The 13770-nt window shown below is 41.1% G+C and overlaps 2 protein-coding genes and 3 non-coding genes across 9 annotated transcripts in view; 2 read left to right on the top strand and 3 right to left on the bottom strand.

Annotated features, from left to right (window-relative positions):
* Positions 1-2862, top strand: part of LOC103910797 (uncharacterized) — a 1018570-nt gene extending 1015708 nt beyond the window's left edge. For 3 of the 5 annotated variants that reach the window (XR_012402573.1, XR_012402572.1, XR_661236.4), the window contains exons 4-6: positions 34-192; positions 505-603; positions 2565-2862. The gene's annotated coding sequence lies outside the window, so the exon portion shown is untranslated. Of the gene's footprint in view, positions 1-33; positions 193-504; positions 604-1186; positions 2348-2564 lie in introns of those variants that run through there. The other 2 variants (XR_012402574.1, XR_012402575.1) reach the window with 2 other exon arrangements.
* LOC137491295 (uncharacterized) overlaps positions 1-13770 on the top strand; it is a 331835-nt gene that overhangs the window by 58824 nt on the left and 259241 nt on the right. The gene's annotated exons all lie outside the window — the stretch shown is intronic.
* Positions 6023-6096, bottom strand: trnat-cgu (transfer RNA threonine (anticodon CGU)). The gene has a single exon. It is a non-coding gene; the product is annotated as a tRNA-Thr (tRNA).
* Positions 9351-9422, bottom strand: trnal-aag (transfer RNA leucine (anticodon AAG)). The gene has a single exon. It is a non-coding gene; the product is annotated as a tRNA-Leu (tRNA).
* Positions 12906-12977, bottom strand: trnap-ugg (transfer RNA proline (anticodon UGG)). Its single transcript has one exon. It is a non-coding gene; the product is annotated as a tRNA-Pro (tRNA).

Here is a 13770-nt window from a genome sequence, read left to right as displayed (position 1 = left end):
TAAATTTTTTGTATGTGTTTGTTTGTTGTATAGTGCTGCACTTAAAACGATTGATGAAAAACTGCACAAGGACAATGAGCGATCTGCTAAAAAGATTCAGAGTGAGCTTCTGTTTAGAATACAGTTAAAAGCATCAGTCTGCACTATTAGAAAACCATTAAAACAACTCAGGTGGACCTATGGAAAAGCCAGGTAAGCCATTTTGAACAATGCCATAATGAAAAGATTCAATTAACATTCATTCATGCATCTCTTTATTTAGGCTATTTGCTTTATACGAGCTTACATGTCCTACAAATTTAGTAATAGTACAGACCCTATTAATAAACCGCCATGTTGTAAAACCGAAAGCAAAGCATCCAGAAAAATTCATGTCTGGGGAGCCATATTCCATCAGGGACCTGGACCGCTAGTTGTGTTAGAAAATTAGTTCAAATTTCTTCAATATGATTGAATCGTTTCTTTGCAGTTTCTTTATTTACAACTTTTTTTTTCTATTTTCAGGAATTATGGACAGCTGTTTTTACAAAGACACTATAGTAAAATTTAATCAGGTTCCATATGTAAAACAACACTTTAAAGAACCACATCGCTTCTTCCAAGGTAGATGCAGTATGTAGGCCTACTGTACCAACTGTGTGTGTGTGTGTGTGTGTGCACACGTTCACTGCTGTGTGAATGTGTTGAACTTTTTTATCAATCTTGATGATTATAGAATAAATAGTAAAGTTAACACATTGCTTAAAGGTAACATAGTTTACCCCTTTTTTATGATTTAACATTATTATGGTTCTTCTGAGTGTGCCAGTTTAGGTTCAGTTCAAAAAACAATTCAGATTTTTTATTATGATGTGTTATAATGTGTCATTTTGGGGGCGTGTACACAGCTCGCTGTTTTACATTTACATTTAGTCATTTAGCAGACGCTTTTATCCAAAGCAACTTACAAATGAGGACAAGGAAGCAATTTTCACAACTATAAGAGCAACAATAAATAAGTGCTGTAGGCAAGTTTCAGGTGTGTAAAGTCTAAAAATGAAAGCATTAGTAATGTAAGAATTTTTTTTGAGTACAGTTAGTGGTATAGCTAGAGGCAATTGCAGATTAGGAAGTGAAGAGGAGACTAAATAGTTGAGTTTTTAGTCGTTTCTTGAAGACAGCAAGTGACTCTGCCGTTCTGTTGCAGTTAGGGAGTTCATTCCACCAACTGGGCAGATTGAATGCGAGAGTTCGGGAAAGTGATTACTTCCCTCTTTGGGATGGAACCACGAGGCGACGTTTATTCACAGAACGCAAGTTTCTTGAGGGCATATAAATCTGCAGAAGTGAGAGCAGATAAGAGGGAGCAAAGCCAGAGGTTGCTTTGTAGGCAAACATCAGAGCTTTTAATTTGATGCGAGCAGCAACTGGCAGCCAGTGCAAACGGGTGAGTAGCGGAGTGACATGTGCTCTTTTCAATTCATTAAAGACCACTCATGCTGCTGCGTTCTGGAGTAGCTGAAGGGGCATGTTGCTTCGCATGAAAATTAGTTTCAAATTCAGTCGGTCGGTGAGTAAATGAATATGATGAATGAGAACACACAGGCATGTGCGTATAGACATAAAATGTAATGTTGTACAGTAACGTGTCAATTGTTTGTTTCAGTTGTCTTTATTTGAAAGGTTTCGTGAGGATGTGATGGTGTGCTTTATCTGGCTGATTCCCGCTGAAGTGGGCGGGTTGTGTGACGTTTGATTCGGGGGATGTTATGGGGCGGGGTTTGCGTGACGTGCTGCGAGCTACTAGCCCGACAGTGGAAACGCAACATGATTTCGGCCTCACTGCTTAACCTCCTGGGCAATTGCCCCGGCTCGTCCTGGCTCGCACTGGCCTCAGCTCACAGCCTAGAGGTCCAATGCACTATCCATTGCACCACAGAGCTCCTGCCTCTAGCACTGTTGCACAGAAAGCAATTTTTGGTACTCTCTGGCCCATAAAAGCACAGCTCACTGCAGATAAAGTACTGCTGGGATTCATACATAGGATCTTCTGTTTACTAGACAGGTGTTTTGACCAACTAAGCCACAAAACCAGACAGGGGGTAATTGTTTAATCGAAAAAAGAAACGGTAAAAACGGTAGCACTGCATGTTTGAATGTCTAGACTTAAAAATTTTAAAGTCCAATTGGTTACGCATCACCATACCATGCTATATAATGCCATCGTCCAAAACCCTCTTAATAGTACAATATTAAAATTGTTTTATTATTTAATATATAATCAAGGTTTCCCTTCTTAAACCAATTAACTTCTCTCTATAAAGCTTCAAAAATTGCAACAAATGAACACTCCAATGAAACAATGTACAAATAAAATAAAAATGAAAATAAAACATTTACTTAAAACATTTCAAATTTTCCCAAAAGTCCAGTACAGGTGATGAACACTCAAAAAGATTCTTTTGCAAAACAACTAGGTTGCAAATTCAGTTCCAGAGATCCAGGATGTTGCACTTGTGAGTTTGTTGTAAATTTACACTCTTACCATGACGCTGAATAGGTTTCACTTTGTATCTTTCCAACAGGTGTATCCAAAAAATCCACTTAATGGGAGGCTCGCCAGTCCAACTCCACAATTAGACACGCACCGATGGAAGTTGAGACAATCCAAATCCAGAAAAGAGTTCACACTTCAATTAATTTGAATGCAGAGCAGATCACATTCAGCAACTGACTTTAATAGAACATCTCACCAATGAAAAACCAGAAGAAGATGCACAAGCAAACAAACAAAGGGGAGAAAAAAACCATTAGCATTTTACAGTGTATGCATTATCTCAGCTTAACACATTTGTAAATAAACAGCAACAATAAATGACCATGTATATGCTTCTCTCTGCTGAATTTCTGTGTTTTTCCTATTTTTTTTTCCTATTTGGCATTTTCTTTTTACAAATGACAGCATTTTACTTAAACTCTCTCACTTAAATTTTACACAATCACTTGTATAATACTGTGTATAATACTGTGTTTTTACTAGACCAAACAAATGGTTAATTAATGAAACACATTTTTGACACTAGTTTAAATCATGTTATAATGAAAACAATAAAAAAAAAACACGAACTCACCAAGAAAATCATTCAAAATTAAAGCGAAAAGCCAGGAAAACAGGGGGCACTCGTGTGCAGATTTCACTCACAGATACAAATCTTGTTTTTTTCTCTCAATCCTTCATTAAAGATATATGATAGAAATCATTTCAGCATCTTATTAATGGTCAGTTTTCACAGTTAATACACATTTAAAACATTAAAATATATATTTACATTTACATTTAGTCATTTAGCAGATGCTTTTATCCAAAGCGACTTACAAATGAGGACAAGGAAGCAATTTACACAACTAAGAGCAACAATGAATAAGTGCTGTAGGCAAGTTTCAGGTCTGTAAAGTCTAAGAAGGGAAGTATTAGTAGTATTAGTATTAGTATTTTTTTTTTTTGTGGGTACAGTTAGTGTGATATTCAGAGAGGCAATTGCAGATTAGGAAGTGAAGTGGAGACTAAATAGTTGAGTTTTTAGTCGTTTCCTGAAAGTAGCGAGTGACTCTGCTGTTCTTATGCAGTTAGGGAGTTCATTCCACCAACTGGGCAGATTGAGCGTGAGCATTCGCGAAAGTGATTTCATCCCTCTTTGGGATGGAACCACGAGGCGGCGTTCGTTCACAGAACGCAAGTTTCTGGAGGGCACATAGATCTGCAGAAGTGAGAGCAGATAAGAAGGAGCAAGGCCAGAAGTCACTTTGTAGGCAAACATCAGAGCTTTGAATTTGATGCGAGCAGCAACTGGCAGCCAGTGCAAACGGACTAGCAGCGCAGTGACATGTGCTCGTTTCGGTTCATTGAAGACCACTCGTGCTGCTGCGTTCTGGAGCAGTTAAAGAGGCTTGATAGAGTTAGCTGGAAGCCCAGCTAGTAGAGAGTTGCAGTAATCCAGTTTGGAGAGAACAAGAGCTTGAACAAGGAGTTGAGCTGCATGTTCAGAAAAGAAGGGTCGGATCTTTCTGATGTTATAGAGTGCGAATCTGCACGATCGAGCAGTTCTAGAAATGTGTTCAGAGAAGTTTAGTTGGTCATCAATCGTTACTCCAAGGCTTTTCACCATTTTGGATGCAGTAATGGTTGCCCCATCCATCTGGATTGAAAAATTATGGTGTAAAGTCGGGTTAGCAGAAACTACAAGAATTTCCGTTTTTGCGAGGTTCAGCTGAAGATGATGATCTTTCTTCCAGTGTGAAATATCCAACAGGCAGGCTGAGATGCGAGCTGGAACCGAGGGATCATCAGGATGAAAAGAGAGGTATAGCTGGGTATCATCAGCATAGCAGTGGTAGGAGAATCCATGTCTCTGGATGACTGGTCCTATAGATGATGTGTAGACTGAGAAGAGAAGTGGCCCAAGAACAGAGCCTTGAGGCCTTGATATATATCTAATAGTTTTCTACTGTTATTAATTTATAAACTTACATCTCTGCATTCCCTTGCGAACACTGAATCACCATAGCAACGGTAAACACAAGCTAACAGACAAGAGAGATTTGTTATTGTTTGTAAATCTGATCTGCTATAGTGTAAGGCACGATGATGTTATTCTAAAGCACTATTCCCTTGAATGCTGTTTAATACTCGATTATGAATTATTTATATAAATAAATAATTTTAATATATATTATTTAATCGAGTATTCTGCCAATGTTTTTTTTTTTTTCATATTTATAAGGGTGTTTCTATTTGCTCTATTGCTGTGTACTACCCACTAGTAACCTGGGTTACAACTGACTATATATAAATCAGTTGACATTATTAAGGCATTTATTGGGTACAATTGCTACTTTTTTACTGTCATTCATTGTGTTTTGGTCATTATCAATGCACTGTCACTTTAATTGAGCGTGAGCAGCGCGTCAAAAATAGACCCGGCGCCAAAACTATCGCTGCACTGCTGCTTCAGCGACGCTCACGCCTCGCTCTGACGCGCTGCTGTTGCGTGCAGTATGAAAGCTCTAATCTGTTAACATGGACGCCGAAAAAACACGCGCTGCTGGCGCTTGCGGTTTGAAACAGCCGTTAGTCTTAACACTAAAAGAAAAAAACTGTGGATACGATACTTCCAAACGCAGTTTCATCTAAGACAGTGGGGGGAAGCAAAATTTACTGTGCTTTCTACTCTACTTTGCACATGCATAAAGAGGCTCTTGTATGACAAATCCAAAAGGTGTGATCTTAACAATAGGTGGCGGTCACTTTTGCCCTAAACCACAGGTTGCCTTCGAGTCATTCCTTAAGTCCACTCGGCCTTGCACCGTTTTATAATCTTCCTTATTTAAAACAGCTCAATTAAGTCATCGGCTTCATTGTAGAGTACCCCTAGTATCTGAGCCTGCACTGCGCAATGAAAGAAAGAAGCAAAACGGGATGGACAGATGCCTAAAATGTTAGAAACGCACCACACCTTAAGTCAGTGAAGAAAAGGGTCAAAGCTTGACACTCTTGTGGGACTCGAACCTACAACCTTTGAATGGCTCAGCTCACAGCCTAGAGGTCCAATGAGCTATCCATTGCACCACAGAGACTGCACCAAAAAGCACTTTTTGGGACTCTCTGGCCCATGAAAGAACAGCCAACTGCAGACATAGTACTGCTGGGATTTGAACTCAGGATCTCCTGTTTACTAGACAGGCGCTTTGACCAACTAAGCCACAGGGTCAAACGATGTTGACAAGGGCTAATTGTTTAATCGAAAAAAGAAAAAGAAAAAACTAACAATGGTAGCGCTGCATGTGTGAATGTCTGGACTTGAAATATTAAAGTCCAATTGGTTAGGCATTACCACATTATGCTATATAAAGCCATCGTCCAAAGTCCTCTTAAACGTGTAGCGTTCTTAAGGATTTGAGTTTTGTTTAGAAACCGACTGCTAAACATCCCGCTGCGTAAACACTCGTAACTCTTAAGAAAAAGCAATGCTGGCACATGTACATTAGGCACTGCTGGGACTTGAACCCAGGATCTCCTGTTTACGAGACAGGCGCTTTGACCAACTAAGCCACAGCACCAAAGCTGAAAAGAAGGCAAGACGGTTTTGCACACAGAGACTAAAAAAAGACAGCAAGTCTAAAATGGCAATCAAAGAGGTTGTTTAAGTCTATTTGTCGCACTATTCATTAGGCCTCAAAGCTATACAATTTTATTATGCATTCCGGTAAGCTCTATAAAACTAGCGCATTCACCACCTGGATCAATTTAGCCCTGGATAAATTTAGCCCAGGATCTCCTGTTTACAAGAGAGGCACTTCGACCAGCTAAGCCACAGCACCACAATATATGACTGTAAGAGACATTTGCCCGATAACAAAAAACGAAGAAGAACAAACCAATACACAACAAAAACCAGCATGTCAGGATGCAGAAAATGCCGACAAGATGGACGTGGTCTTTTAGAGTCCGGATGATTATGTCTCAAACCTGACCAGTAACCTGGCCTCTTTTCAAGATCAAAGCAAAAAATGCATTAATTTATTCTTATTTAATCTACCCTTAATCATGTGTCAGGTGTTTTTTGGAATCTCCAGTTTCATTACATCCAAACCCAGATTCAGCTTGGAAAATGGAAATCTGAGGGAAAGGTGCAATTTGGATTTGAACCTAGGACCTGCTGTTCCCAAGACAGGTGCTCTGGCCAACTTAGTCTTAACACTAAAAGAAAAAACCTCTGGATACGATACTTCCAAACGCAGTTTCATCTAAGACAGTGGGGGAAAAGCAAAATTTACTATGCTTTCTACTTAGTTACTTTGCACATGCATAAAGAGGCTCTTGTACGACGATTCCAAAAGGCGTGATCTCAACAATAGGTGGTAGACACTTTTGCCCAAAACCACAGGTTGCCTTTGAGTCATTCCTTAAGCTTACTTGGCCCTACACCGTTTTCTAATCTCCCTTATTTAAAACAGCTCAATTAAGTCATCGGCTTCATTGTAGAGTACCCATAGTATCTGAGCCTGCACTGCGCAATGAAATTAAAAAGCAGAACAGGATGGACAGATCAATAAGGTCAATAATGTTGGAAATGCACCACTCCTAAGTCAGTGAAGAAAAAGGGCAAAGCTTGCAACGCTGGTGGGACTTGAACTCAAAACCTTTAAATGACTCAGTTCACAGCCAAGAAGTCCAATGCGCTATCCATTATCTTAGATTAAATGATTTCCATTTTCCGAGCTGACAGATGGTTTGGATGTAATGAAACTGGATATTCCAAAAAACAATTAACACATGATTAAGGGTAGATTAAATAAAAATAAAATAATGCATTTTTTGCTTTGATCTTGAACAGAGGCCAGGTTACCGGTCAGGTTTGAGACATGATCATCCAGACTCTAAAAGACCACGTCCGTCTTGTCAGCATTTTCTGCATCCTGACATGCTGGTTTTTGTTGTATATTTATTTCTTCTTCGATTTTTGTTATCGGGCAAATGTCTCTTACAATTAATTTTTGTGGCGCTGTATCTTAGCTGGTCAAAATGCCTTGTAAACAGGAGATCCTGGGCTCAAATCCCATCAGCGCCTTAGTTCAGGTGGTGCGTGTGCTTTTTTTATAGAGATTAACGAAATTAATTATAAAACTGTATAGCTTTGAGGCATAATGGATAGTGCGACAAAATGAGTTACATTTAAGAGCTCATCTGATTCACAACTAGTTGACTGCACACCCATGTTTTTAAGTTGTTTATCTCCCCCTCCATATTCTCCATTCCTCAAACCTATTGAGGATTTTTTTCCTGCCTGGAGATGAAAAGTGTATGACCGAAATCCAAACACACCTATACCCCTTCTCCAAGCGAGAATCACACCCCTAGACCAATGAGCCACTAAAGTGATAGGATTTCACATGGCGTCAGAAGCATCAAATAGTCAGAAATCTTTCTCTAAAGGGAATCAAGGGCACCCTAAGCGAGATTCATACCCCTAGACCAACAAACCACAAAAGCTTGAATATTTCACAAGACTTCAGAAGCAACATATGGTCAGAAATCCTTATCTAACAAACATTGAAGCAGGGCTTTTGCTTCATTTGGACCCAGGACTTCTACAATGGTTCGTCCAGGATTTGAAAACGGGACCTCTCGCACCTTATGCGAGAATCAAGCGCGTAGACCAACAAGCTACTGCAAAACAGCCACTTTACATGGCAATACTATCTGCTGACAAACTGGAATTCTTCAAAATACATTTTTACGAAAGACATAATGCCCTGTAAAACACTAGACAACTGCAACGGCTCATCTGGAATATGAACACAGGACCTCTCGCACCCGAAGCAAGAATCATGCCCCTATACCAACGAGCCACTGCAAAACAGCCACTTTAGATGGCAACACTATCTGCTGACCAACCGGCATTCTCAGAAAAAAGGCCTCTGTGTAAGCCACAACGACCTTACAAAACAGCAGACAACTGTAAGGGCTCAACCGAAATTTGAATCTGGGATTTTTCATTGCATGAACGAAAATCATACTCCTAGACCAGCAAGCCACTATGCAAAGGAATGTTTTATGTGGCGACACTATCTGCTGACAAACTGGAATTCTTCGAAAGACATTTTTATGAAAGACATAATGTCCTGTAAAACTCAGGGCACCTGCAAGGGCTAATCCAGTAATTGAACTCGGGTCTTCTCGCAACCGAAGCGAGAATCATACCCATAGACCAACGAGCCACTAAATTAAGAGGATTTCACATGGCGTCAGAAGCATCAGATAGTCAGAAATCTTTCTCTATCTAATCAAGGGCACCCTAAGCGAGAATCATACGCCTAGACCAACGAGCCACAAAAGCATGATTATTTCACAAGACATTAGAAGCAACAGATGGACCAGAAATCCTTATCTAACAAACATTAAAGCAGGGCTTTTGCTTCATTTGGACCTAGGACTTCTGCAAGGGTTTGTCCAGGATTTGAAGCCGGACCTCTCGCACCTTAAAATGAGAATCATACCCCCAAACCAACTAGCTACTGTAACAGCCACTTTATATGGCAAAACTATCTACTGACAAACCGGCATTCTCAGAAAAAAGGCCTTTGTGTAAGCCACAAAGCCCTTACAAAACAGCAGACAACTGTAAGGGCTCAACCGAAATTTGAATCTGGGATTTCTAACGGCATGAACGAGAATAATAGTCTTAGACAACCAAACCACTATGCAAAGGAATGTTTTATGTGCCGACACTATCTGCTGACAAACTGGAATTCTTCGAAAAATGTTTTTTATGAAAGCCATAATGCCCTGTAAAACAACAAAATAACTGCAAGGGCTCATCCGGGATTTGAACCTGGAACCTCTCGCACCTTAAGCGAGAATCATACCCCTAGACCAACGAGCCACAAAAGCTTGAATATTTCACAAGACATTCTGAAGCAACAGATGGTCAGAAATCCTTATCTAACAAACATTGAAGCAGGGCTTTTGCTTCATTTGGACCCAGGACTTCTGCAATGGTTCGTCCAGGATTTGAAAACGGGACCACTCGCACCTTATGCGAGAATCAAGCCCGTAGACCAACGAGCAACTGCAAAACAGCCACTTTACATGGCAACACTATCTGCTGACAAACCGGCATTCTCAGAAAAAAGGCCTCTGTGTAAGCCACAACGCCCTTACAAAACAAAAGACAACTGTAAGGGTTCAACTGAAATTTGAACCTAGGATTTCTCATGGCATGAACGAGAATCATACTCCTAGACCAGCAAGCCACTATGCAAGAAATATTTTATGTGGCGACACTATCTGCTGACAAACTGGAATTCTTCGAAAAACGTTTTTTATGAAAGCCATAATGCCCTGTAAAACAACAGAATAACTGCAAGAACTCGTCTGGGATTTAAACCCGGGACCTCTCACACCCTAAGCGAGAATCATATCCCTACACCAACGAGCCACAAAAGCTTGAATATTTCACAAGACATCAGAAGCAACAGATGGTCAGAAATCCTTATCTAACAAACAATGAAGCAGGGCTTTTGCTTCATTTGGACCCGGGACTTCTGCAATGGTTCGTCCAGGATTTGAAAACGAGACCTCTCGCATCTTAAGCGAGAATCATGCCCGTAGACCAACGAGCAACTGCAAAACAGCCACTTTACATGGCAACACTATCTGCTGACAAACCGGCATTCTCAGAAAAAAGGCCTCTGTGTAAGCCACAACGCCCTTACAAAACAAAAGACAACTGTAAGGGTTCAACTGAAATTTGAACCTAGGATTTCTCATGGCATGAACGAGAATCAAACTCCTAGAACAGCAAGCCACTATGCAAGAAATATTTTATGTGGCGACACTATCTGCTGACAAATTGGAAATCTTTGAAAGACATTTTAATGAAAGACATAATGCCCTGTAAAACACAGTACACCTGCAAGGGCTAATCCAGGAACTGACCCGGGTCCTCTCTCAACCGAAGCGAGAATCATACCCATAGACCAATGAGCCACTAAATTGAGAGAATTTCACAAGACGTCAGATGGTCAGAAATCTTTCTCTAACGAATCAAGGGCACCCTAAGTGAGAATCATACCCCTAGACCACCGAGCCACTGCAAAGCAGCAACTTTATATGGCAACACTATCTGCTGACAAACTGGCATTCTCAGAAAAAAGGCCTCTGTGTAAGCCACAACAACCTTACAAAACAGCAGACAAGTGTAAGGGCTCAACCGAAATCTGAATCTGGGATTTCTCATTGCATGAACGAAAATCATACGCCTAGACCAGCAAGCCACTATGCAAAGGAATGTTTTATGTGGCGACACTATCTGCTGACAAACTGGAATTCTTCGAAAGACATTTTAATGAAAGTCATAGTGCCCTGTAAAACACATGATACCTGCAAGGGCTCGTCCGGGTTATGAACCCAGGACCTCTCTCACCCAAAGCGAGAATCATACCCCTAGGCCAACGAGCCACTACATTGATAAAACTTCACATGGCGTCAGAACCATCAGATAGTCAGAAAACTTTCTCTAACGAATCAATGGCACCCTAAGCGAGAATCATACCCCTAAACCAACTAGCTACTGTAACAGCCACTTTACATGGCAAAACTATCTGCTGATGAACTGGCATTCTCAGAAAAAAGGCCTCTGTGTAAGCCCGTAGACCTTACAAAACAGCAGACAAATGTAAGGGCTCAACCGAAATTTGAATCTGGGATTTCTCATTGCATGAACGAAAATCATACTCCTAGACCAGCAAGCCACTATGCAAAGGAATGTTTTATGTGGCGACACAATCTGCTGACAAACTGGAATTCTTCGAAAGACATTTTAATGAAAGTCATAGTGCCCTGTAAAACACATGACACCTGCAAGGGCTCGTCCGGGATTTGAACCCGGGACCTCTCACACCCAAAGCAAGACTCATACCCCTAGACCAACGAGCCACAAAAGCTTGAATATTTCACAAGACATCTGAAGCAACAGATGGTCAGAAATCCTTATCTAACAAACATTGAAGCGGGGCTTTTGCTTCATTTGGACCCAGGACTTCTGCAATGGTTCGTCCAGGATTTGAAAACAGGACCTCTCGCACCTTATGCGAGAATCAAGCCCGTAGACCAACGAGCAACTGCAAAACAGCCACTTTACATGGCAACACTATCTGCTGACAAACCGGCATTCTCAGAAAAAAAGGCCTCTGTGTAAGCCACAACGCCCTTACAAAACAAAAGACAACTGTAAGGGTTCAACTGAAATTTGAACCTAGGATTTCTCATGGCATGAACGAGAATCAAACTCCTAGAACAGCAAGCCACTATGCAAGAAATATTTTATGTGGCGACACTATCTGCTGACAAATTGGAAATCTTTGAAAGACGTTTTTCCGAAAGACATAATGCCCTGTAAAACACAGTACACCTGCAAGGGCTAATCCAGGAACTGAACCCGTGTCCTCTCGCAACTGAAGCGAGAATCATACCCATAGACCAATGAGCCACTAAATTGAGAGAATTTCACAAGACGTCAGATGGTCAGAAATCTTTCTCTAACGAATCAAGGGCACCCTAAGTAAGAATCATACCCCTAGACCACCGAGCCACTGCAAAACAGCAACTTTATATGGCAACACTATCTGCTGACAAACTGGCATTCTCAGAAAAAAGGCCTCTGTGTAAGCCACAACAACCTTACGAAACAGCAGACAAGTGTAAGGGCTCAACCGAAATCTGAATCTGGGATTTCTCATTGCATGAACGAAAATCATACGCCTAGACCAGCAAGCCACTATGCAAAGGAATGTTTTATGTGGCGACACTATCTGCTGACAAACTGGAATTCTTCGAAAGACATTTTAATGAAAGTCATAGTGCCCTGTAAAACACATGATACCTGCAAGGGCTCGTCCGGGATATGAACCCGGGACCTCTCTCAACTAAAGCGAGAATCATACCCCTAGGCCAACGAGCCACTACATTGATAAAACTTCACATGGCGTCAGAACCATCAGATAGTCAGAAAACTTTCTCTAACGAATCAATGGCACCCTAAGCGAGAATCATACCCCTAAACCAACTAGCTACTGTAACAGCCACTTTACATGGCAAAACTATCTGCTGATGAACTGGCATTCTCAGAAAAAAGGCCTCTGTGTAAGCCCGTAGACCTTACAAAACAGCAGACAAATGTAAGGGCTCAACCGAAATTTGAATCTGGGATTTCTCATTGCATGAACGAAAATCATACTCCTAGACCAGCAAGCCACTATGCAAAGGAATGTTTTATGTGGCGACACTATCTGCTGACAAACTGGAATTCTTCGAAAGACATTTTAATGAAAGTCATAGTGCCCTGTAAAACACATGACACCTGCAAGGGCTCGTCCGGGATTTGAACCCGGGACCTCTCACACCCAAAGCGAGAATCATACCCCTAGACCAACGAGCCACTACTGTGATAAACTTTCACTTGGCGTCAGAAGCATCAGATAGTCAGAAAACTTTCTCTGACGGATCAAGGGCACCCTAAGCCAGAATCATACCCCTAGACCAACGAGCCACTGCAAAACAGTAACTTTACATGGCAACACTATCTGCTGACAAACCGGCATTCTCAGAAAAAGGCCTCTGTGTAAGCCACAACGCCCTTACAAAACAAAAGACAACTGTAAGGGTTCAACTGAAATTTGAACCTAGGATTTCTCATGGCATGAACGAGAATCATACTCCTAGACCAGCAAGCCACTATGCAAGAAATATTTTATGTGGCGACACTATCTGCTGACAAATTGGAATTCTTTGAAAGACGTTTTTACGAAAGATATAATGCCCTGTAAAACACAGTACACCTGCAAGGGCTCATCCGAGAATTGAACCCGGGTCTTCACGCAATCGAAGCGAGAATCATACAGATAGACCAATGAACCACTAAATTGAGAGAATTTCACAAGGCGTCAGATAGTCAGAAATCTTTCCCTAACGAATCAAGGGCACCCTAAGTGAGAATCATACCCCTAGACCACCGAGCAACTGCAAAACAGCCACTTTACATGGCAACACTATCTGCTGACAAACCGGCATTCTCAGAAATAAAGGCCTCTGTGTAAGCCACAACGCCCTTACAAAACAAAAGACAACTGTAAGGGTTCAACTGAAATTTGAACCTAGGATTTCTCATGGCATGAACGAGAATCAAACTCCTAGAACAGCAAGCCACTATGCAAGAAATATTTTATGTGGCG

The sequence above is a fragment of the Danio rerio genome, chromosome 4, assembly GCF_049306965.1.
Source record: "Danio rerio strain Tuebingen ecotype United States chromosome 4, GRCz12tu, whole genome shotgun sequence".
Taxonomy (NCBI): Eukaryota; Metazoa; Chordata; class Actinopteri; order Cypriniformes; family Danionidae; genus Danio; species Danio rerio.
Note: the sequence above shows the minus strand (reverse complement) of the source record. Positions and strands in the feature narration are given on the sequence as shown.